We start from the raw sequence: 24,524 nt of genomic DNA on the forward strand, positions 1-24,524 counted from the left end.
AGGTTCAACTGCTCTTTGCCTGAGGCAGTGCAACTGAAAGAGCAAAATCATGTCTTCGGCCTGTTCCTTTGTTACTGGCTATTTCCTCGATAAGGCTCCGACCAGATTGGGTGGTCAAATAGCTTCCTTTGTGTCCTGAGCACCGACCAATCTTGTTGATCTCTCACTGATTGCATGACAAAAGGCCCGTCCATCAACCATTTCAACCACTGACTCCTTGTCCACCTGACGTGTATTCCTGTGGGATATGTTTGGACCTGTCCCACGTCTGTCCTTCTGCAGTAATAACCAAGTTCCAAAACTTAGGGCTAGATTTTCCCCAAGCAGTTTTGTCGGCGCACTGACCTCAAGCGTGTTGACTTGCGCACTGGAAATGGCGCCGGCAAAAACTCGCCCCATCCTGGCCGCTGCATACAGTCCCCGAGTCCTGGCATGGCGTGGAGGCTGAAGGGGGGCCCGCGCACAAAGCATTGTCGGCACCTGCGCGCATGCTCAGTGAAGGGACGCCCGATCTCGCCGCACCCTATCTCTGGCCGAGTGGACTCCCGCACCGGCCGGCCAGCCTGCTGAATTCCTGGGCAGGTAAGGACTTTGCTTTTATTTTTTATTTAGTGGCTGTGCTTTGTGTGGCTGTGCTTTAAACTTTTGATTGAGGCGGGGGCGGGGGAGGAGGAGGAGGAGAGTTTTGGGAGGGAAGAGGAGGACATTTTTGGGGGAGGGGAAGGAGGAGAGTTTTGGCGGGGGTGGGAAAGAGATGAGACTTCCAGACACAAGAGCTGTGATTCCTCCAGTCGCTCAGTGCCCCCCCCGAGACGCTCCGGCCCAGCAGCTGTGACTTCTCCGGTGCATGTCTTCCCTCTCCTATCCCAGGCCGAATGCCAGGCCAGCTGCCTTTCCCGGGCAGACTCTAAAGATAAGGGAAGATTTACTTTTTTTTAATTGTATTTTATTGGTTTGAGCTTTTACTTAATGTTTGCTGTTTGGTTGTTGAGGTCCTCTCCAGTTCCCTTCCCTCCCCTGTCCCTGCCCTAATGTTTGCTGAATGTGCGCTGCTTTTTCTTAACTGCTAGCAAGGTTTTTCAGAGCTGGCCACATACGCTGACCTAAGTGGATTTGGAGTAAGTTTTTGCTAGCCAAAGTGGCATAAATGGCCAAAACTGGCGTAAGTGTCTGGGAACGCCCCCTTTTGAAAAAAAAACTGACCTAAAAAAAATCATACCTAACTGACTTACTCTGGAGCAAATCTTTTGGGGAAAATAGCATTTTCTAACTTACGCCAGAAAAAACAACTTACTCCAAAAAAATTGATGCAAGTTATGCCAATGTTGGGCCCTTAAAGTCCAAAAGTATGTTTTCGTCGAATTCTTACACAAACTATCACCCCATCTCCAACCTCCCTTTACTCTCCAATGTTCTTGAGCATATTATTGCCCCCCAAATCCATGCCTATCTTTCCCCGAGCTCCTTGTTTGAATCCCACTAATCAGGCTTCCACCCCGCCACAGTACTGAAACGGCTCTTCCCAAGGTCACAAGAGACATCCTAATGGACCTGTCTCCAGCCTTTCACATTGTAGACCACAAAATTCTGCTCCAATGCCTCTCCACCGCCATCCAGCTGAATGAGACTGCACTCCCCTGGTTTCATGCCTATCTTTCCAGCCATAACCACAGAATCACCTGTAATAGCTTCTCTTCCCGATCCTGCACTGTCACCTCTGGTATCTCTTCAAGGACCTATCCTTGGCCCCCTCCTATTTCTCAGGTGGCATCATCCAGCAACACATCGTAAGTTTTCACTTGTCCGACATCCAACACTGGATGAGTAGAAATTTCCTCCAATTAAAATTTGAGAAGATCGAAGCCATTGTCTGCGGTTCATACCACAAACTCCGTTCCCTTTTCACTGATTCAATCTCTCTTCCTGCAACTATCTAAGGCTGACCATGTTTGATCACAACCTCGGTGCCATATTTGATCATGGATTGAGCTTCCTACCTCATATCCGTTTTATCACTAAGACGGCCCATTTCCACCTTCGTAACATCGCCCTTACTTCAACTTATCTGCTGCCGAAACCCTCATCCATGTCTTTATCACTCTAGACTTGACTATTCCAACACACTCCTGGTCGGCCTCCCAAGTTCTACCCTCCATAAACATTGGCTCCCAGTTGAGCAACGCCTTGATTTTAAAATTACATCCCTGTTTTCAAATCCCTCCATGGCCGTGCCTCTCCTTACCTCTGCAATCTCCACCAGGCTGATAATCTCCCTAGACCTCTGCACTCTACCTTTTGAATAACCCCGATTTTAAATGCTTCACCATTGGAGGTTGTGCATTCAGCTGCCTTCGTTCTAAGCTCTGGAATTCCCTCCCTATATCGCTCTGCCTTTCCATTTTTCTTTCCTCCTTTAAGATGCTCCATAAAATCTGCCCTAACATCTCCTTATATGGCACGGTGTCAATTTTTTATATATACACTGCTTTGAGTACTGTTGGGGAGGATGACTCATCAGGGGAGGGCAGCAGCAGCCAAGTTCATGGCACCGTAGGTGGCTCTGCTGCAAAGGAGGGCAGGAAAAAGAGTGGGAGCGCGATAGTGATAGGGGATTCGATGGTGAGGGGAATAGATAGGCGTTTCTGCGGACGCAACCGAGACTCCAGGATGGTATGTTGCCTCCCTGGTGCAAGGGTCAAGGATGTCTCGGAGCGGGTGCAGGACATTCTGAAATGGGAGGGAGAACAGCCAGTTGTCGTGGTGCACATTGGTACCAACGACATAGGTAAAAAAAAGGGATGAGGTCCTACGAAAAGAATTTAAGGAGCTAGGAGCTAAATTAAAAAGTAGGACCTCAAAAGTAGTAATCTCGGGATTGCTACCAGTGCCACGTGCTAGTCAGAGTAGGAATCGCAGGATAGCGCAGATGAATACATGGCTTGAGCAGTGGTGCAGCAGGGAGGGATTCAAATTCTTGGGGCATTGGAACCGGTTCTGGGGGAGGTGGGACCAGTACAAACCGGACGGTCTGCACCTGGGCAGGTCCGGAACCAATGTCCTAGGGGGAGTGTTTGCTAGTGCTGTTGGGGAGGAGTTAAACTAATATTGCAGGGGGATGGGAACCTATACAGGGAGACAGAGGGAGACAAAAAGGAAGCAAAAGCAAAAGACAGAAAGGAGATGAGGAAAAGTGGAGGGCAGAGAAACCCAAGGCAAAGAACAAAAAGGGCCACTGTACAGCAAAATTCTAAAAGGACAAAGGGTGTTAAAAAAACAAGCCTGAAGGCTTTGTGTCTTAATGCAAGGAGTATCCGCAATAAGGTGGATGAATTAATTGTGCAAATAGATGTTAACAAATATGATGTGATTGGGATTACGGAGACGTGGCTCCAGGATGATCAGGGCTGGGAACTCAACATCCAGGGGTATTCAACATTCAGGAAGGATAGAATAAAAGGAAAAGGAGGTGGGGTAGCATTACTGGTTAAAGAGGAGATTAATGCAATAGTTAGGAAAGACATTAGCTTGGATGATGTGGAATCTATATGGGTGGAGCTGCAGAACACTAAAGGGCAAAAATCGTTAGTGGGAGTTGTGTACAGACCTCCAAACAGTAGTAGTGATGTTGGGGAGGGCATCAAACAGGAAATTAGGAGTGCATGCAATAAAGGTGCAGCAGTTATAATGGGTGACTTTAATATGCACATAGATTGGGCTAGCCAAACTGGAAGCAATACGGTGGAGGAGGATTTCCTGGAATGCATAAGGGATGGTTTTCTAGACCAATATGTCGAGGAACCAACTAGGGGGGAGGCCATCTTAGACTGGGTGTTGTGTAATGAGAGAGGATTAATTAGCAATCTCATTGTGCGAGGCCCCTTGGGGAAGAGTGACCATAATATGGTGGAATTCTGCATTAGGATGGAGAATGAAACAGTTAATTCAGAGACCATGGTCCAGAACTTAAAGAAGGGTAACTTTGAAGGTATGAGGCATGAATTGGCTAAGATAGATTGGCTAATGATACTTAAGGGGTTGACTGTGGATGGGCAATGGCAGACATTTAGAGAACGCATGGATGAATTACAACAATTGTACATTCCTGTCTGGCGTAAAAATAAAAAAGGGAAGGTGGCTCAACCGTGGCTATCTAGGGAAATCAGGGATAGTATTAAAGCCAAGGAAATGGCATACAAATTGGCCAGAAATAGCAGCGAACCTGAGGACTGGGAGAAATTTAGAACTCAGCAGAGGAGGACAAAGGGTTTGATTAGGGCAGGGAAAATGGAGTACGAGAAGAAGCTTGCAGGGAACATTAAGGCGGATTGCAAAAGTTTCTATAGGTATGTAAAGAGAAAGAGGTTAGTAAAAACAAACGTAGGTCCCCTGCAGTCAGAATCAGGGGAAGTCATAACGGGGAACAAAGAAATGGCAGACCAATTGAACAAGTACTTTGGTTCAGTATTCACTAAGGAGGACACAAACAACCTTCCGGATATAAAAGTGGTCAGAGGGTCTATTAAAGAGGAGGAACTGAGGGAAATCTTTATTAGTCGGGAAATTGTGTTGGGGAAATTGATGGGATTGAAGGCCGATAAATCCCCAGGGCCTGATGGACTGCATCCCAGAGTACTTAAGGAGGTGGCCTTGGAAATAGCGGATGCATTGACAGTCATTTTCCAACATTCCATTGACTCTGGATCAGTTCCTATCGAGTGGAGGGTAGCCAATGTAACCCCACTTTTTAAAAAAGGAGGGAGAGAGAAAGCAGGGAATTATAGACCGGTCAGCCTGACCTCAGTAGTGGGTAAAATGATGGAATCAATTATTAAGGATGTCATAGCAGCGCATTTGGAAAATGGTGACATGATAGGTCCAAGTCAGCATGGATTTGTAAAAGGGAGATCATGCTTGACAAATCTTCTGGAATTTTTTGAGGATGTTTCCAATAAAGTGGACAAAGGAGTACCAGTTGATGTGGTATATTTGGACTTTCAGAAGGCTTTCGACAAGGTCCCACACAGGAGATTAATGTGCAAAGTTAAAGCACATGGGATTGGGGGTAGTGTGCTGACGTGGATTGAGAACTGGTTGTCAGACAGGAAGCAAAGAGTAGGAGTAAATGGGTACTTTTCGGAATGGCAGGCAGTGACTAGTGGGGTACCGCAGGGTTCTGTGCTGGGGCCCCAGCTGTTTACATTATACATTAATGATTTAGACGAAGGGATTAAATGTAGTATCTCCAAATTTGCGGATGACACTAAGTTGGGTGGCAGTGTGAGCTGCGAGGAGGATGCTATGAGGCTACAGAGTGACTTGGATAGGTTAGGTGAGTGGGCAAATGCGTGGCAGATGAAGTATAATGTGGATAAATGTGAGGTTATCCACTTTGGTGGTAAAAACAGAGAGACAGACTATTATCTGAATGGTGACAGATTAGGAAAAGGGAAGGTGCAACGAGACCTGGGTGTCATGGTACATCAGTCATTGAAGGTTGGCATGCAGGTACAGCAGGCGGTTAAGAAAGCAAATGGCATGTTGGCCTTCATAGCGAGGGGATTTGAGTACAGGGGCAGGGAGGTGTTGCTACAGTTGTACAGGGCCTTGGTGAGGCCACACCTGGAGTATTGTGTACAGTTTTGGTCTCCTAACTTGAGGAAGGACATACTTGCTGTTGAGGGAGTGCAGCGAAGATTCACCAGACTGATTCCCGGGATGGTGGGACTGACCTATCAAGAAAGACTGAATCAACTGGGCTTGTATTCACTGGAGTTCAGAAGAGTGAGAGGGGACCTCATAGAAACGTTTAAAATTCTGACGGGTTTGGACAGGTTGGATGCAGGAAGAATGTTCCCAATGTTGGGGAAGTCCAGAACCAGGGGTCACAGTCTAAGGATAAGGGGTAAGCCATTTAGGACCGAGATAAGGAGAAACTTCTTCACCCAGAGAGTGGTGAACCTGTGGAATTCTCTACCACAGGAAGTAGTTGAGGCCAATTCACTAAATATATTCAAAAGGGAGTTAGATGAAGTCCTTAGTACTCGGGGGATCAAGGGGTATGGCGTGAAAGCAGGAAGTGGGTACTGAAGTTTCATGTTCAGCCATGAACTCGTTGAATGGCGGTGCAGGCTAGAAGGGCTGAATGGCCTGCTCCTGCACCTATTTTCTATGTTTCTATGTTTCTATAACATTCCTGTGAAGTGTCTCGGGACGTTTTATTAAGTTAAAGCTGCTATATAAATATAAGTTGTTGTTATGTTGAGAGACTAGAGAAGCTGAGGTTCTCCTTCGAGCAGAGAAGGTTAAGGGGAGATTTAAAATCATGAGGGGTTTTGATAGAGTAAATAAGGAGAAATTGTTCCCAGTGGCAGAAGCATTGGTAACCAGAGTTACGATAGTTGGCAATAGAACCAGAGGCAAGATGAGGACATTTTTTTTTACACAGCAAATTGTTATGATCTGGAATGCATTACGGAAAGGGTGTTGAAAGCAGATTCAATAATAACTTTCTAAAGTGAGCTGGATAAATACTTGAACGGGAAACATTTTCAGGGCTATGGGGAAAAAGCAGGGGAGTGCAATGAATTGGATAGCTCTTTCAAAGAGACGACAGGGGCACGATGTTCTGAATGGCCTCCTTCTTTGCTCTATCATTCTATGATTCCATGAAAAGGAACCCATTTGTTCTGTTGTGTCTCTGCCAGTTCTATGTTAGTGTGTGCAAACCTAATCTCACTGCCTCGTGCACTGCCCTGTGTTCTTCCCTCTATTTCAAATATTTAGCTGATTTTCCTTTAAAAGTTGCATTGGTTTCTGACTGAAACCCTCCATGGGCTATAAATTAGCCATCCTAACGCACGTTTTAACGCCATTTTTTCGCATTAAAATGTTTTTTTGTCGTTAAAAAAATTTAAGAACATTTTTCAAATTTGGCCAGCGGTTTAATGCCGTCGTCACAAAATAAAAACTGCCTTTTCTCAAACCCGTTTTTGTGATGTCACAAGCCGTCAAAAATAACGATCTCACCGTTTTTGTGAATTTAGCCAATAACGACATTTTTAAGGACAGTGATAAATACCGAACTGAAAAAGCTTGTCTTACCTGGTCGAATTGGATCAAAATCGTCGATAACGGTGCCATCTTCGAAAATGGAGTTGAGTTAAAGATTTTGGAGGGAAGGTTGTGTTTTGAATTCGTTTTTAAGGACAGTTAAAGATAGTTAAGGGCATTTAAGGACATTTTAAGAATGGGGCCTATTCTATCTGTGCCATATTTGGTGACTGCCTATGCTATCCAGGATAATCATAGAAAAAGGCTTATTTGACAGCATTATCAGCATAATCAAAGATGTCACAGACTTATGGGGAGGAGGCCTTACCCCCAATGAGTTTACAGGGAACAGCGCTCATACCTCCACCTGACTGAGGCACAGTGCATTAGAAGTCTACGCTTTTGAAAAGAGATGGTCACAGAGATATGCCAGTTCATAAAGGCAGACATACAGCCTACAAGCATGAGGAGGACTGCACTACCTGTCGAGGTGAAGGTGATTGCCTTCTATGCCTCCGGCTCCTTTCAGGCATCAGCAGGGGACATATGCTGCATCTCGCAGCACGCTACGCATCGCTGCATTCACCAGGTGACTACTGCACTGTTTGCATGTAGGAAGGACTTCATCAACTTACCAATGACAAGGGAGGCACAGAATGAGAGGGCTATAGGCTTTTTACGAATTGCTGGCTTCCCCAAGGTATAGACTGCCACTGACTGTACACACATCGCCCTGCGAGCACCTTTACAGGAGTCAGAGGTTTACCGAAACCAAAAGGGATTCCACTTGCTGAACATACAGGTTGTCTGCGTCCATACTCAGCGTATCATGTCAGTAAATGCAACATTTCCAGGGAGTATCCATGATGCTTTCATAAGAACATAAGAAATAGGAGTAGGCCATTTGGCCCCTCGAGCCTGCTCTGCCATTCAATAAGATCATAGCTGATCTGATCATGGACTCAGTTCCACTTCCCTGCCCGCTACCCATAACCCTTTAATCCCTTATCACTCAAAAATCTGTCTATCTCCGCCTTAAATATATTCAATGGCTCAGCCTCCACAGCTCCCTGGGGCAGAGAATTCCATAGATATACTGTTATGTATGCTTGCTTGTATTGTTATATGATGTTTGTAACACTGAATGTACCTTACACTGTACACACCTTACTGTACACCAGAGGATGCTGCTGCTGGAGACCTAAGGGTTACATACACACTGCGGGTAACCCAGTATAAAAGGGAGCTCACAGCTTGGTGTCCTCAGTCGAGGAGCTGCAAATAAAGGACTACAGTCTACACAGTTTAAGTACCATAGCCTGCCTCGTGGAGTCATTACCAAAAGTGCCTGCATACACTGCATACACTACATACAACCCTCTGATCGAAGAAATTCCTCCTCATCTCAGTTTTAAATGGGTGGCCCCTTATTCTAACACTAATTTTAGATTCCCCTATGCGTGGAAATAGCTTCTCTGCATCCACCTTGTCGAGCCCCATCATTATCTTGTAAGTTTCAATAAGATCACCTCTCATTCTTCTAAACTCCAATGAGTATAGGCCCAACCTACTCAATCTGTCTTCATAAGTCAACCCCCTCATCCCCAGAATCAACCGAGTGAACCTTCTCTGAAAAGCCTCCAATGCAAGTATATCCTTTCTTAAATATGGAGACCAAAACTGTACACAGTGCTCCAGGTGTGGCCTCACCAATACCCTGTACAGTTGTAGCAGGACTTCTCTGCTTTTATACTCGATCCCCTTTGCAATAAAGGTCAACATTCCACTTGCCTTCCTGATTACTTGCTGTACCTGCATACTAATTTTTGTGTTTCATGCACAAGGACTCTCTGTACTGCAGCACTTTGCAATTTTTCTCAATTTAAATTATAACTTGCTTTTCTATTATTTCTGCCAAAGTGACTAACCTCACATTTTCCCACATTATACTCCATCTGCTAAATTTTTGGCCACTCACTTAGCCTATATCCCCGAGCAGATTTTTTGTGTCCTCCTCACAATTTGCTTTCCCACCCATCTTTGTATCATTGGCAAACTTGGTTACGTTACACTCGGTCCCTTCATCCAAGTCATTAATATCGATTGTAAATAGTTGAGGTCTCAGCACTGATCCCTGCGGCACCCCACTCGTTACTGGTTGCCAACCAGAGAATGAACCATTTATCCCTACTCTCTGTTTTCTGTTAGTTAGCCATCCTCTATCCATGCTAATACATTACCCCCAACCCTATGAACTTTTAACTTGTGCAGTAAACTTTTATGTGGCACCTTGTCAAATGCCTTGTGGAAGTCCAAATATACCGCATCCACTGGTTCCCCCTTATCCACCCTGTTTGTTACCTCAAAGAACTCCAGCAAATTTGTGAAACATGATTTCCATTTCATAAAATCATGCTGATTGAATCATGCTTTTCCAAATGTCCTGCTACTGCTTCCTTAATAATGGACTCCAGCATTTTCCCAACGACAGATGTTAGGCTAACTGGTCTATATTTTCCTGCTTTTTGCCTGCCTCCTTTTTGTAAATAGGGACATTACATTTGCGGTTTTCCAATCTGCTGGGACCGCCCCAGAATCTAGGGAATTTTAGTAGATTACTACCAATGCATCCACGATCCCTGCAACCACTTCTCTTAAGATCCGAGGATGTAAGCCATCAGGTCCAGGGGACTGTCTCACAGCTGGAGGAGCAGCCAGAAGGCCAGAGCTGGATACTGGGGGCAGAAAGGTTATGGGCTCGTCACCTGTTTCATGCCCTCCTTCCGCAAAACACAGACAGAAGGCGAGCATTGCTACAATATGTGCCACATAGCATAGCATCTAACTCCCTCTTGAATATATCCAATGAACTGGCATCAACAACTCTCTGCGGCAGGGAATTCCAAAGGTTTGCAACTCTCTGAGTGAAGAAGTTTCTCCTCATCTCAGTCCTAAATGGCCTACCTCTTATCCTAAGACTGTGACCCCTGGTTCTGGACCTCTCCAACATCGGGAACATTCTTACCGCATCTAACCTGTCCAGTCCCATCAGAATCTTATACATTTCTATGAGATCCCCTCTTATCCTTCTAAACTCCAGTGAATAAAGGTCCAGTTGATCCAGTCTTTCCTCATATGACAGTCCAACCATCCCTGGAATTAGTCCGGTGAACCTTCGCTACACTCCCTCAATAGTAAGAATGTCCTTCCTCAGATTAGGAGACCAAAACTGCACACAATATTCCAGGTGAGGCCTCACTAAGGCCCTGTACAACTGCAGTAAGACCTCCCTGCTCCTATACTCAAATCCCCTAGCTATGAAGGCCAACATACCATTTGCCTTCTTCACTGCCTGCTGCACCTGCATGCCGACTTTCAATGACTGATGTACCATGACACCCAGGTCTCGTTGCACCTCACCTTTTACTAATCTGTCACCATCCAGATAATATTCTGCTTTCGTGTTTTTGCTTCCAAAATGGATAACGTCACATTTATCCACATTATACTGCATCTGCCATGCATTTGCCCACTCACCGAACCTGTCCAAATCACCCTGCAGTTTATTAGCGTCCCCCTCACAGCTCACACCGCCACCCAGTTTAGTGTCATCTGCAAACTTGGAGATATTACATTCAATTCCTTCATCCAAATCGTGAATGCATCTTGTAAAGAGCTGGGGTCCCAGCACTGAGCCCTGCGGCACTCCACGAGTCACTGCCTGCCATTCTGAAAAGGATCCATTTATCCCGACTCTCTGCTTCCTGTCTGCCAACCAGTTCTCTATCCACGTCAGTACATTACCCCCAATATCATGCTCTTTGACTTTGCACACCAATCTCTTGTGCGGGACCTTGTCAAAAGCCTTTTGAAAGTCCAACTGCACCACATCCACTGGTTCTCCCTTGTCCACTCTACTAGTTACACCCTCAAAAAATTCCAGAAGATTCGTCAAGCATGATTTCCCTTTCATAAATCCATGCTGACTTAGACTGATCCTGTCACTGCTTTCCAAATGCACTGCTATTTCATACTTAATGATTGATTCCAACATTTTCCCCACTACTGATGTCAGGCTAACCGGTCTATAATTACCTGTTTTCTCTCTCCCTCCTTTTTTAAAAAGTGGTGTTACGTTAGCTACCCTCCAGTCCATAGGAACTGATCCAGAGTCGATAGACTGTTGGAAAATGATCACCAATGCATCCACTATTTCTAGGGCCACTTCCTTAAGTACTCTGAGATGCAGACTATCAGGCCCCGGGGATTTATTGGCCTTCAATCCCATCAATTTCCCGAACACAATTTCCCGCCTAATAAGGATATCCCTCAGTTCCTCCTTTTCACTCGACCCACTGTCCCCTAGTACATTCGGAAGGTTATTTGTGTCTTCCTTCGTGAAGACAGAACCGAAGTATTTGTTCAATTGGTCTGTCATTTCTTTGATCCCCATTATAAATTCACCTGAACCCGACTGCAAGGGACCTACATTTGTCTTCACTAATCTTTTACTCTTCACATATTTATAGAAGCTTTTGCAGTCATTTTTTATGTTCCCGGCAAGCTTCCTCTCGTACTCTATTTTCCCTCTCTTAATTAAACCCTTAGTCCTCCTCTGTTGAATTCTAAATTTCTCCCAGTCCTCAGGTTTGTTACTTTTTCTCGCCAATTTATATGCCTCTTCCTTGGTTTTAACACTATCCTTAATTTCACTTGTTAGCCACGGTTGAGCCACCTTCCCCGTTTTATTTTTACTCTAGACAGGGATGTACAATTGCTGAAGTTCATCCATGTGATCTTTAAATCGTTGCCATTGCTTATCCACCGTCAACCCTTTAAACATCCTTTGCCAGTCTATTCTAGCCAATTCACGCCTCATACCGTCAAAGTTACCTTTCCTTAAGTTCAGGACGCTAGTTTCTGAATTAACTGTGTCACTCTCCATCCTAATAAAGAATTATACCATATTATGGTCACTCTTACCCAAGGGCCCTTGCACAACAAGATTGCTAATTAGTCCCTTCTCATTACACATCACCCAGTCTAGGATGGCCAGCTCTCTAGTTGGTTCCTTGACATATTGGTCGAGAAAACCATCCCAAATACACTCCAGGAAATCCTCCTCCACTGCATTACTGCCAGTTTGGTTAGCCCAATCAATATGTAGATTAAAGTCACCCATTATAACTGCTGTACCTTTATTGCACGCATACCTTATTTCTTGTCTGATGCTGTCCCCAACCTCACTACTACTGTTTGGTAGTCTGTACACAACTCCCACTAGTGTTTTCTGCCCTTTGGTATTCCGCAGCTCCATCCATACCGATTCCACATCATCCACGCTAATCTCCCCCCTTACTATTGCATTAATTTCCTCTTTAACCAGCAACGCCACCCCGCCTCCTTTTCCGCTCTGCCTATCCTTCCTAAATGTTGAATACCCCTGGATGTTGAGTTCCCAGCCTTGGTCACCTTCGAGCCATGTCTCCATGATGCCAATTACATCATATCCGTTAACTGCTATCTGCGCAGTTAATTCGTCCACCTTATTCTGAATACTCCTCACATTGAGGCACAGAGCCTTCAGGCTTGTCTTTTTAACACACTTTGCCCCTTTAGAATTTTGATACAATGTGGCCCTTTTTGTTTTTTGCCTTGGGTATCTCTGCCCTCCACTTTTACTATTCTCCTTTCTATCATTTGCTTCTGCCTCCATTTTATTTCCCTCTGTCTCCCTGCATAGGTTCCCATCCCTCTGCCATATTAGTTTAACTCCTCCCCAAAAGCACGAGCAAACACTCCCCCTAGGACATTGGTTCCGGTCCTGACCAGATGCAGACCGTCCGGTTTGTACTGGTCCCATCTCCCCCAGAACCGGTTCCAATGTCCCAGGAATTTGAATCACTCCCTTTTGCACCGCTTCTCAAGCCACGTATTCATCTGCACTATCCTGCGATTCCTACTCTGACTAGCACGTGGCACTGGTAGCAATCCTGAGATTACTACTTTTGAGGTCCTACTTTTTAATTTAGCTCCTAGCTCCTTAAATTCGTATCGTAGGACCTCATCCCGTTTTTTACCTATATCGTTGATACCTATGTGCACCACAACAACTGGCTGTTCACCCTCCCTTTTCAGAATGTCCTGCACCTGCTCCGAGACATCCTTGACCCTTGCACCAGGGAGGCAACATACCATCCTGGAGTCTCGGTTGCGGCCACAGAAATGCCTATCTATTCCCCTTACAATTGAATCCCCTATCACTATCGCTGTCCCACTCTTTTTCCTGCCCTCCTACGCAGCAGAGCCACCCACGGTGCCATGAACTTGGTTGCTGCTGCCCTCCCCTGATGAGTCATCCCCCTCAACAATACCCAAAGCGGTGTATCTGTTTTGCAGGGGGATGACCGCAGGGGACCCCTGCACTACCTTCCTTCCACTGCTCTTCCTGTTGGTCTCCCATTCCCTATCTGGCTGTGTACCCTTTACCTGCGGTGAGACCAACTCGCTCAATGTGCTATTCAGGTCATTCTCAGCATCTTGCATGCTCCAGAGTGAATCTACCCGCAGCTCCAGTGCCGCAATGCGGTCCGTCGGGAGCTGGCGGCGGATACACTTCCCACACACGTAGTCCTCAGGACGCCGGAAGCGTCCCTGACTTCTCACATATTACAGGAGGAGCATAACATGTGTCCGAGCTCTCCTGCCATGTCTTAATCCTTAGATTAACTTAATTTGACAACAACAATGCTGAAGGTTACTTACTGATAAAGAAAAAGAAGAAAAACTACTTGCCAATCACCAGCCAATCACTTACCCCCTTGGCTGTGACGTCACCTTTCGATTTCTTTCTGCTTTTTTGCCTTCTCTCCCCGCTGCAGCTGCACCAGCTGGCCTCACCAACGTCCTGCTCCACCTCCGATGACGCCTTTCCTCATAGCTTAATTATATCAAGTCTGAAATAATCTTTCCTGGGCTTCTGTTGCGTTGTTTGCAATGTTCAATTTGCTACTTCAGAACAACTTTGGCATGAGCCTGGCATCATAGAATAGATCCTACTCTGTGAATGTAATTTCCGGAAACTTTGAACCACTCGAGGTATTCTGGTAAAAATAAAATGACTCCTTTGATTGATCTGTAGTGCTCTAGTGAGTCACTGTATGTTGCTTAAATCGAGCAAATGTGTCAGCACTTTGGCTGAACAGTAAACACATTTGTAAACTCACTTGTTTAATTTTGTGGGTTACCCATGCCACCTGTAGGAAGAATTAGGGTAGGTTAAAAATTGCACATTTTTATATATATAGAGATTATTATAAATATACAGGCCCCAAAAACCTTCAATGACCTCGCCTTCAGCTGGGAACCCTGTCTCAAATCCCTGGGATGGCACTTAGCACTGCTTGAGGATGTCAAGGTGACAGTGGCCCTCCATTTCTATGTTACAGGACCATTACAGGCTACAATAGATGGCATAAGTGACATCACCCAGTTGGCTGACCAATGTATCAGGGATGTGACAGAAGCGCTGTTTTGTAAGACCAATTCATCTCCTTCCCCGTGGAGGCAGCAAACCAAGAGAAAAGAGCTGAGCATGTGGCCAGGAGAGCAGGCTTCCCAAGGCGGTGTAGTTTAGCTTTGCGTGCCCCACGTGAGCGTATTATGCAGGGCTGTGCTCGGTTTCCTATCAGAAATGATGCTGTTATCTTGTCAGTCCTCAATACTTCCCTCTCCTCCACCCAGACCATCGGGTCAGGGGATGGCTGCTTGGGGACAAGAAATATTCCTTAAACATCTGGTTCATTATTCCTACAAAAGCAAAATACTGTGAATGCTGGAATCTAGAATAAAAACAGAAAATGCTGGAAATCTCAGCGGGTCAGGCAGCACCTGTGGAGAAAAGAGTTAACGTTTCGTGCCGATGACCGATGACTGTTCGTCAGAATTGACGAATGTTTGAAATTAACAGATTCTTAAGGAGCACTGAAAGGGGAGGATAGATCAAAAGGGAAGGTCTGTGATAGGGTGGAAGACAGGAGAGACCACAGGCTAACTCTGACCTCTTCAGACTTGAACACCTGCACTGCTCCAATGAAGCTGAACGCAAGCTCGAGCCACAGCACCTCATCTTTTGTTTAGGCACTTTACAATCTTCTGGACTCAACATCGAGTTCAACAATTTCAGACCTTAACCTCTGCTCATAGTTTGCTCTTTTGTATTTTTTCTCTCTCTCTATTTTCCATGGCAGCTGGGAATTATCCTGCCATTCACACCCTACCTAAACGAATCTTTTTCTAACTTCTGCCATTACCATCTCAAGTCAGCCCATCATCTGTTTTGTCTCTCTAATCTCTCCTGTCTTCCACCCAATCACAGACCTTCGCTGTTGTTCTTTCCTCCCCTCCCCCTTTCAGTGTGTCTTAAAGATCTGTTCATTTCTAACATTCACCAGTTCTGACGAAGGGTCATCGACCCGAAACGTTAACTCTGTTTCTCTCCACAGATGCTGCCTGACCCGCTGAGATTTCCTGTTTTTTTCTGTTTTTATTATGGCTCATTATTCCTGTCAGGATCCCGGGCACAGATGTGTAAGAGTGCGACAGTTAGAGCCATGCCTTTACCTGAGCTCCCATAGGACAGACCAAGGGCCTTCTGAAGCAGAGGTTCTGCTACCTGGATGAATCTGGTGGCGTTCTGCAGTACAGCCCTGACATTATCCATACTTGTCATTGTCTGTTGCATCTTCCATAACCTTCCCTGCAAAGAAGCCACTCTTAGAGACACCTGGGGTAGAAGAAATGCAGAAGCATGAGTAGGAAGATCAAGATGCTAATGAATAGCAAGGACTAGCAATCCCACCAGCTTTCAGAGGTGTGAGGTAGAAAAACATCAAACAGAGGTTGGCTTGAATCACCCCTCCACTGCTCTCCACACCACAGTGCACCAATGCTCCCTCCTCCCTTCTCATCAATCCTTACACTAACGAAACTAAAATTCAACCTTCTGCGCTGGTTGAACTACTCTGGTGCTTCTATGAGGTGGTTCCCCTGTGGCCACAGCTTGGGAGATGGAAGGCTGTTGACTTTGACTAAGGGTACGGGATGGCCATGGTAGATCACCTCCAGGAGCTTTGGCATTAGAGGGTCTGGTTGCAGACTGCTGCATCTCGCAGCAGATGGGGCCGCCTGACCCGGCTGGCTGTCTGGAACCAACAAGGGCACTTGTTGAAAGGCTGGCGGGGGAGCCAGTGTGCAGTCCTCCTGAAAGAGGACAGCATGTGTCTCTCCCATGGCACCACTGCCACTGTTTTGGGGCTGAGCCTCGGTACTCCCACTATTCTGCATGTCAAGCACCTCCTCCACCAGTGGGGACAGGATATGGATGTATGCTCTCCCTCTTCCTGTGCGTGACTGCTCAATGGTATTATGCACCAGCTTCTCCTTCAAGAAAGAAGGAGTCTGTGAGTGGAAGCTTAGTGCGATGCTTTTAGAATGTGCGTGCCTGGATGGAATAGTGTGGATGCCGTGCAACAGATGGCAGAGGCGTGGGGGTCATTGCGAGGTCAGCAGCCAGTGCAGAGTGTTCCAGTAGCAGCAGAAGGAGGTCAAGTGAAATGAGTTGCTGTGACTGGAGAAGGGTGAAGGAAAACAGGGGAGGGGAGGCTTGTGATACTGGGGCTACAGGCAAGAGCTCATTCCTCCTTCTACAGAGCCCCTGCACAAGGGCATTCGATAAAATAGGCGCATGTGCAGCACCAGCTTTTCCTGCCATTTTGACTGTTGTAAAGAGAATTCCCGTTGGCTGCAGCCAAAGAGCACCTCTGACTTTGATTTTGATCTGATAAAGTTAACTTGTTAGAGAATAATAATTCAGGGAAGAGTTCATCTGTTTGCTATTTTAGTATAGAACCCTTCACCCCACTTTCCTCCCCTTCCCAGACCAACCTTGCCACTGGCTGCTATACCGGGTTGGAGCCGTAAGCTGAAGTGGAGTGCCCATTTGGCATTTGTCGGCTGGTATTCTGGCCTGGAACCAGCGAGCTGAAGCAGAGTGCTCATTTGGCATTTTCCCCCTGCTGGTAGCATGGTAATGAGGCCCGGTCCTCAAATGAAGGTGCCTGCTTTGAAGAAAAATGTCAAGGAAAGTAACGAGGTTCGCTGCCAACGGTGCCATTATCCAATCTTAATGATTGCAACTAACAGCTATATAAGTATAAGAGCCAGTTATTTTACATTGATAGTATTGTCTATCCAAGCAGATTCTGATGTCAACCAAATTTTAATAGGTTAACACAGGACTATTGTTATACTGAATTTACATTTTTCTAGGTGTAATACAAAGATGGTAATGAGCATATTTCTGAACAAACACAACAAGCTAGAAAACACAGACCTGCTTAGTATTAGCGGAGCAAGATTATTCACTTCCTATCCTTATTTGCTCATAGAGCTGACTGTACAAAAGTACGCACTATTTGCTATCTTCAGTTAGCAAAGTATTTTACATGTCACTCCAGTAGAACTGGTAATATATACATTATTGCAACCTTAGCTTCCTTCTGCAAAGTTAGGGGTGTGAAATTGGGATCGGTAGCAGCCGTTGTTTGGGTGCTAAGGTGCTGCTTGGGTACCAAAATGACATTCAATGCGAGCGCACATGCACCTGTGCCACGAATTACAACAGACGGCATATTGGTGAGGGTATTAGCATGCTTGCAGCTAATATCTTGCGGATGTATGCAGAGCAGGCAGATCATGACGTCAATCAGTGTGCAATGCTGATTTGATGCTAGCACTGCCATTTTAGAGCTCAACGTTCCAGCCAACGTCCTCTCTTAACCTCGCACAGCTGAACACGTGTGAAGCAGCAGGAAGGACCCCCCCATCAGCGCTATTTAAAGCGATCATCAATTACTTACAGCTTAGTTGCTGGTTGTTTTCTTCTGGCCGTTGCTACGGTTCTACAAGCGCTTGGTGTTTTCTATAGTAGTTTCAAGTTGCAAAAGTCTGTAGGGAGTGGTATGGCAGGTGCTGAAGGATTTTTTCTTGGATTCAAGGCATCTGCACAAACCATGTTGCTGCCAAACATGGGTGCAGTAGTAGGCCTTCCCCTTGGAATACAGCATGATTGGGAGAATGAACAGAGGCCATGCAGAGCAGGACGAGCTGCTGGAAGAGGGAGGAGGAGGGGCAGAAGGGCTCTCAGCAGGAGACCATATCCACCTAGGTTGTTCAGGGAGCAGTTCTCCTACCTGAACCGCAGCAAAGAACAATGTGTGAGACATCTGCGCTTCAATAGAGACTTCATTGCTGAAATCTGCCATCTGGGGCAGCCACAATTGCAACCTCAGAGCAGGGCAAGGACTACCTTGCCAGTGGCTGTGTAGGTGACCGTGGCGATGAACTTTTACGCGTCTGGATCCTTCCAGGCTGGAGCTGGAGATATTTGCAACATCTCACAGTTTGCCATCCACTGTTGAGTAAGGGAGGTCACTGAGACTCTCTATTCTAAGACAGCTGACTACATTTCATTCTCTCTTTCCACAGAACAGCAGGCAGAGTGAGCACATGGCTTTGAAAGGATTGCAGGCTTCCCCATGGTGCAGGGTGCCATTGACTGCCTGCACATCGTTTTGTGAGCACTGCATGCCAACTCTGCCATATATTGGAACCGAAAGGGATTTCAATCCAGCTGGTGTGGACCATAGGCAACGTATCATTCAAGTGAATGCCCGGTATTCTGGTAGCAGTTATGATGCCTTCATCCTGCGGCAGTCCACTGTGTCATCTGCATTTGGGCCACCAAAGCAAACCGAAGGGTGGCTACTATCTGCTGATGACATGGCTCATGACTCTGGTGTGCAACCCACTCACACTTAGGCAGCATGCTTAGAATGAAAGCCGAGCTGCCACACAAAATGTAATAGAATAGACCATTGGCATGCTGAAACAATGCTTTTGCTGTCTTCACCGCTTTGCATGCTGCACAACCTCACCATCATGAGAGGACAGCCCTTGCCACCAGCTATATGGTGAGGAGGGGGAGGGGGAGGAGGAGGAAGTAAGGACGCAACCAATACAGCCCCTTTCTGCCTAGGCTGTCAGTGAAGAACTAATTTGAGTAACCGCAACAACAATTCCCCATTCACCAACAGTTCCAACCCTTACCTACACTCTGTCACTGACCATCACAGCGTCCAGTTGACTACAATGCAAAACTAAAAGCTACAACAAATTAAACATTCCAAACCAAATTTATGAATCAAATCATGCCATATTGCATACAAATGTAAACTAATCACCCCTGTACATTCCTTAATGTCTGTTTCCCATGAACCTTTGCGTGTCCTAGTGCTCCTACACAGTGCTACCCCAGTGGCTGCAGCATGGCTGGTGGAAGACTGCAGATCGCCTGGCATGATGACCTCCAACATCTCGGGGCCCAGCTACAACTGCACCATCTCGGCCTGGGCGGCAGCAGTCTGGGTTGGCTGGCTGACAGACAATAGCAAGAGCACTGGCTGAGTGGCAGTGGTGGGAGGAAAAATGCTGTCATTCTGAGAGAGGACAGCAGGTTTGTGATCCACGGAGCCATTGCCACTCCACTGGGGATGCACCTCAGCAATTCCAGTAATCTGTTGGAGGACAGAATGCTGGACTGCTGTGACACTCAGCAAGCTACTTTGAACACTGTATTCCACAGCCATGATGGAAGCAATCTGAGCTTGCACGGTAGCAAGCTGATATTGCATGACAGCAGGCTGAGCTTCCAATGCAGCACTCAGATGTTGAGTTACTGCTGCTTGTGCTGCAATGGAAGCTGAGACATCAGCCATCAGACGCTGCATCATCGTTGGGTCCACAAGTGCGCTAATGGAATTGGCCACTGCTTCCATGCTGGAAAGGATGGGCTCCAAGCTCTGCACAAAGCCCTGTACCAAGTTGATGCTGGACTCCTCCATACTCCTTAATATTGCATGCAGGTTTTCTGGCAAGCTTCTCAATGCACCAAGCATTCCCATTGTGCATTCATTGTGCCTACCCATCAGCCTTCTGTAGCCCACCACATCAAAGTGCTTATCTGAGTCCTTCGCCGCAAAACTCATATCCTTGTCCCTGTTGTGGCTGCAAGTCACTCGTGCCTGGTGTCTCACCACGTGCAGATCTTGCCTCTATGCTATCCTCTAAATTACAAGTGGTATCAGTGTCTGAGCTGGTGGCTACGAGTGTGAATTCGAGTGATGTCTTCTTGTTGTTCCTCCGCTGCCTGGCCAGGTAGCAGTTCTTGGGTATCTGAAAAGAGAAAGGCACAAGGGGAGGGGGCAAAGTATGAGGTACATGCTTACACTATCTGCAGCTTGTAAAGAGGAAAAGATTGTGAGATGAGGAAGAAGTGGAATGTGAGAAGGAGGATTAAATATGATGATACCCTCATCTTCGATGGTTTCAGCCCTGCCGTTGGCCATGGCCTCAGTAATGGGCATTAAAATAATGGCCGGCACTGTCTCTTCCATGGGGATTAGCTGCTGGTTAGCTGTTGCTGCCACTGGTTGTGTGCCACCTTGTCCCGCAAGAGAGGGAAGTTTATCAATGAGTGTGATGGAATATGTTTGGACGATGTTGTTGTCATGGTTGAACAGCCGGCAGTGTGTACAAGCTGTGAGATGTGGGTGTGAGGCTTACAACATAAGAACATAAGAAATAGGAGCAAGAGTAGGCCATCTGGTCTGTCGAGCCTGCTCCGCTATTTAATATTATGGCTGATCTGATCATGGGCTCAGCTCCACTTCCCTGCCTGCTCCCCATAACTCTTTACTCCCTTATCGCTCAAAAATCTGTCTATCCCCAATGACCCAGCTTCCACAGCTCTCTGGGGCAGAGAATTCCATAGATTTACAACCCTCTGAGAGAAGAAATTGCTCCTCATCTCAGTTTAAATGGGCAACCACTTATTCTGAGACTATGGGCCTGAAGGTGAAAGCCAAGGCCCACCCAAGTGCCGCCCAAAGGACTGCTGAGAGACCTGGGGGTACTTTGCTAGGAAGATTCCTCAAAACATATGCCAGTACCACCCGGCGGTTAAAAAATGACTTACGCCGTGAATCTGGGTGGCAGTGGTCGAGAGCTCCCAATCTCAGTGGCAGATGCGATCCTCGCCAAAGTGTAGCCGAGGATTGACTTGGGCCCAGGGAGGGAGGAGCACATAAAAATAAAAATTTACACACAAAAATAACCTACTGGAATACCTTCAGGGGACCCCATCCACCTGAATTGCTGAAAAAAAATATAAAAGAAGTTCACTTATCTTTTTTTGCAGGTCTTCTTATTTACCGTCAGGGTTAGACCTGCCTTCCCCTTGCAGCCGCTGACTCCCGCCCGGAGGAATCTGCCAGCTCAGCGGGCAGGTCACTTACGCGCCTTGCGCGCTAGCGACCATCAGCGGGCGGTTCCCAGCAGTCCATTCCTCCCGCCGGCGGGAGACCTAGTATAAAATGGCACCAAGGAGAGATCGCCCAAAAGTCTCAGTGGCAGTCAGCGGCAGTGGGCGGTAAGGCCACCAAGTTCGGGCCCTATGTCGCTTAGTTTTAGTTTCCCCTATGAGTGGAAATATTCTCTCTGAATCCACCTTGTCGAGCCCCCTCATTATCTTATCTGTTTCGAACTCCAATGTGTTTAGGTCCAACCTTCTCAACTTGTCTTCATAAGTCACCCCCCTCATCTACGGAATCAACCTCGTGAACCTTCTCTGAACCAATGCAAATATATCCTTCCTTAAATACGGAGACCAAAACTGTACACAGTACTCAGGTGTGGCCTCACCAATACCCTTTACAGTTGTTGCAGGACTTCTCTGCTTTTATACTCTATCCCCCTTGCTATGTGTGTGAGGGTGAGGTGAAACATATGAATGTTAAGTTTGAGTCCTGATTGATAGAGATTGTTAGTAGGTGAGTGATGGGGGTGTGGTGCATTGAGCAGTGTGTGAGGATAAGGCATTTGAAGATGCATTCACCGATCTTGACCTCTCAGGTGAGGTCATTGAACTTCTTGCATACATGCATCCACGTCCTCGAGGCTTGATTCCTAGCATTGACCTCCGCAGCAATCTGTTCCCATTGCCTTTTGAGCATGTGTCTGGAGGGTCTCCTGGTCCCTTCCACAGAGGACCTCTCTCCTCCTGTCCACCTCCTGCATCTACGCCTCCAGACTGAAAATCTTGGAGCCCGCACTCTCCCATGTTGTGCCATTCTTCACTGTTTCCCAGGTCAGATTAATTTCCTGAACGACTGCCAGCACCTGCTCCAGCCACAATGCCCCTCCCCTTTAGAGGTGCAGGCTAGATTTGAGCAGTGGTGCTAGCAAGTTATGATTTTGGGTCCCCTGCTGATGCATGCAGCCAATGAACAGCAAGGTTAGCACTGACTGCACGCTGAAATCATTATAATGAGAAGGCAGCATGAAGTTGGCGCGCTGCCTGCATTGCACTGAACGGACACAGGTTAATTGCGCATCATGATTCCGGTGCCCATTTTCAGGGGCTAACCAATTTAGCCCCCTACATCCCAAGCGATACCATCCATTTTTATATTGTTATAAGAGCCCAATTGCTGGAAATGCTGGTGACACACAATATATAAAACTTCTTATTATGAGGGGCCGTCATGGAATTCATAAGTTTGGAGGTTACTGAAGTTAATGAAGACAACACTCCTAGTTGTGTAATGACAATATCACACATTCAATATGGAAATAATTATCAGGTTGGTATGTTGCCTTCCTGGTGCCAGGGTCAAGGGTGTCACTGAGTGGCTGCAGGGCATTCTCGGGGGAGGGGGAGGGTGAACAGCCAGAGATTGTGTTCCATAGTGGGACCAATGACATAGGTAAATATAAGGATGAGGTCCTGCAGGCAGAGTTTAGAGAACTAGGAGAAAAATTAAAAAGCAGGACTTCAAAGGTAGTAATCTCTGGATTACTCCCAGTGCCACGAGCTGAAATTAGAAAGCAAAAATAAAGAAAGTGAGGTTGAAGGAGAGAGGAAACAAGCAAGAAAAAAGGTTAAAAAAACAAATTTAAAGGCTCTTTGCCTAAATGCACGTAGCAATCGTAACAAATAGATGAGTTGACAGCACAAATAGATACAAATCAGTCTGATTTGTTCGCCATTACAAAGACGTGGTTGCAAGGTGACCAAGACTGGGAACTAAATATTCGGGGTACTTGACAATCCGGAAGTTCAGACAGACAGGAAAAGGAGGTGGGGTAGCTCTGTTGATAAAGGATGGAATCACTGCAATAGTGAGAAATGATATTGGCTCAAATGATCAGGATGGTGAAACAGTTTGGGTGGAGATAAGGAATAATAAGGGGAAAAAGTCACTTGTGGGTGTAGTCTATTATCATCATCATAGACAGTCCCTTGAAACGAGGATGACTTGCTTCCACGCCAAAAAATTCCAGGTCCTGAACTACATCCTGAAGGGTGGAAGATGCCTGTGTGTGGATTTTTTTAACATGTAGTGGCCGTTGCACACCAGCCACCACACGGGCTTGACAGAGCTAGGTCTTGGTCCAGTGGCAAGGATTACCCAAGACGACTGGAGACTTGCTCTGCTGCACGGACCTAGCGCGCGCACACATCGCAGTGTGGGCTGGCCCGTGCTGCTCTTGGGCCCCTGGCCCTGAACTCTCACCTCTCCTGGGCCTCATCATGTCCCTCCACAGTCTCTCACTGCTCCTTTGCCCTGACCTCACCGCTCCTGCTGTATCTGCCCACGCTCCAATCACCGACCTGGACCTTGATGCCGTCACTCTTTGCTGCCGTCGCAGCTCGTGCTGTTCCCTGAAGTGCTATGCCTCAACCCTGCTCCCGGGGCCTCCACACTCCTTTATTCCAGTGAGGAGGAAAGGGTGTCAAAGAAAAGATAGCCATCCATGGCTAACTAAAGAAATAAAGGACGGTATCCAATTAAAAACAAGAACATACAAAGTGGCCAAAACCAGTGGGAGGACAGAAGATTGGGAAGCTTTTAAAAGCCAGCAAAGAATAACTAAAAAAATGATTAAGAAAGGGAAGATAGATGATGAAAGTAAACTAGCACAAAATATAAAAATAGATAGCAAGAGTTTCTATAGGTATATAAAAAGGAAAAGAGTGGCTAAGAAGAGTCCTCAATTCGAGGGGACCGGCCTAGAGAGAATGTTTGTGTCCTCTACCTGAAAGACTGATGGCAAATATAAATATTTTGCATCAGTCTTTACGGTAGAGGACACAAACAATCTTCTTAGGCGGTCCCTCGAATTGAGGATGACTTGCTTCCACTCTTTAAAAAAATGAGTCCTTAGGTGGCTGAACAGTCCAATGCAGGAACCACAGTCCCTGTCACAGGTGGGACAGATAGTCATTGAGGGAAAGGGAGGGTGGGACAGGTTTGCCGCATGCTCCTTCTGCTGCCTGCGCTTGATTTCTGCAT

The sequence above is a fragment of the Pristiophorus japonicus genome, chromosome 7, assembly GCF_044704955.1.
Source record: "Pristiophorus japonicus isolate sPriJap1 chromosome 7, sPriJap1.hap1, whole genome shotgun sequence".
Classification (NCBI taxonomy): Eukaryota; Metazoa; Chordata; class Chondrichthyes; family Pristiophoridae; genus Pristiophorus; species Pristiophorus japonicus.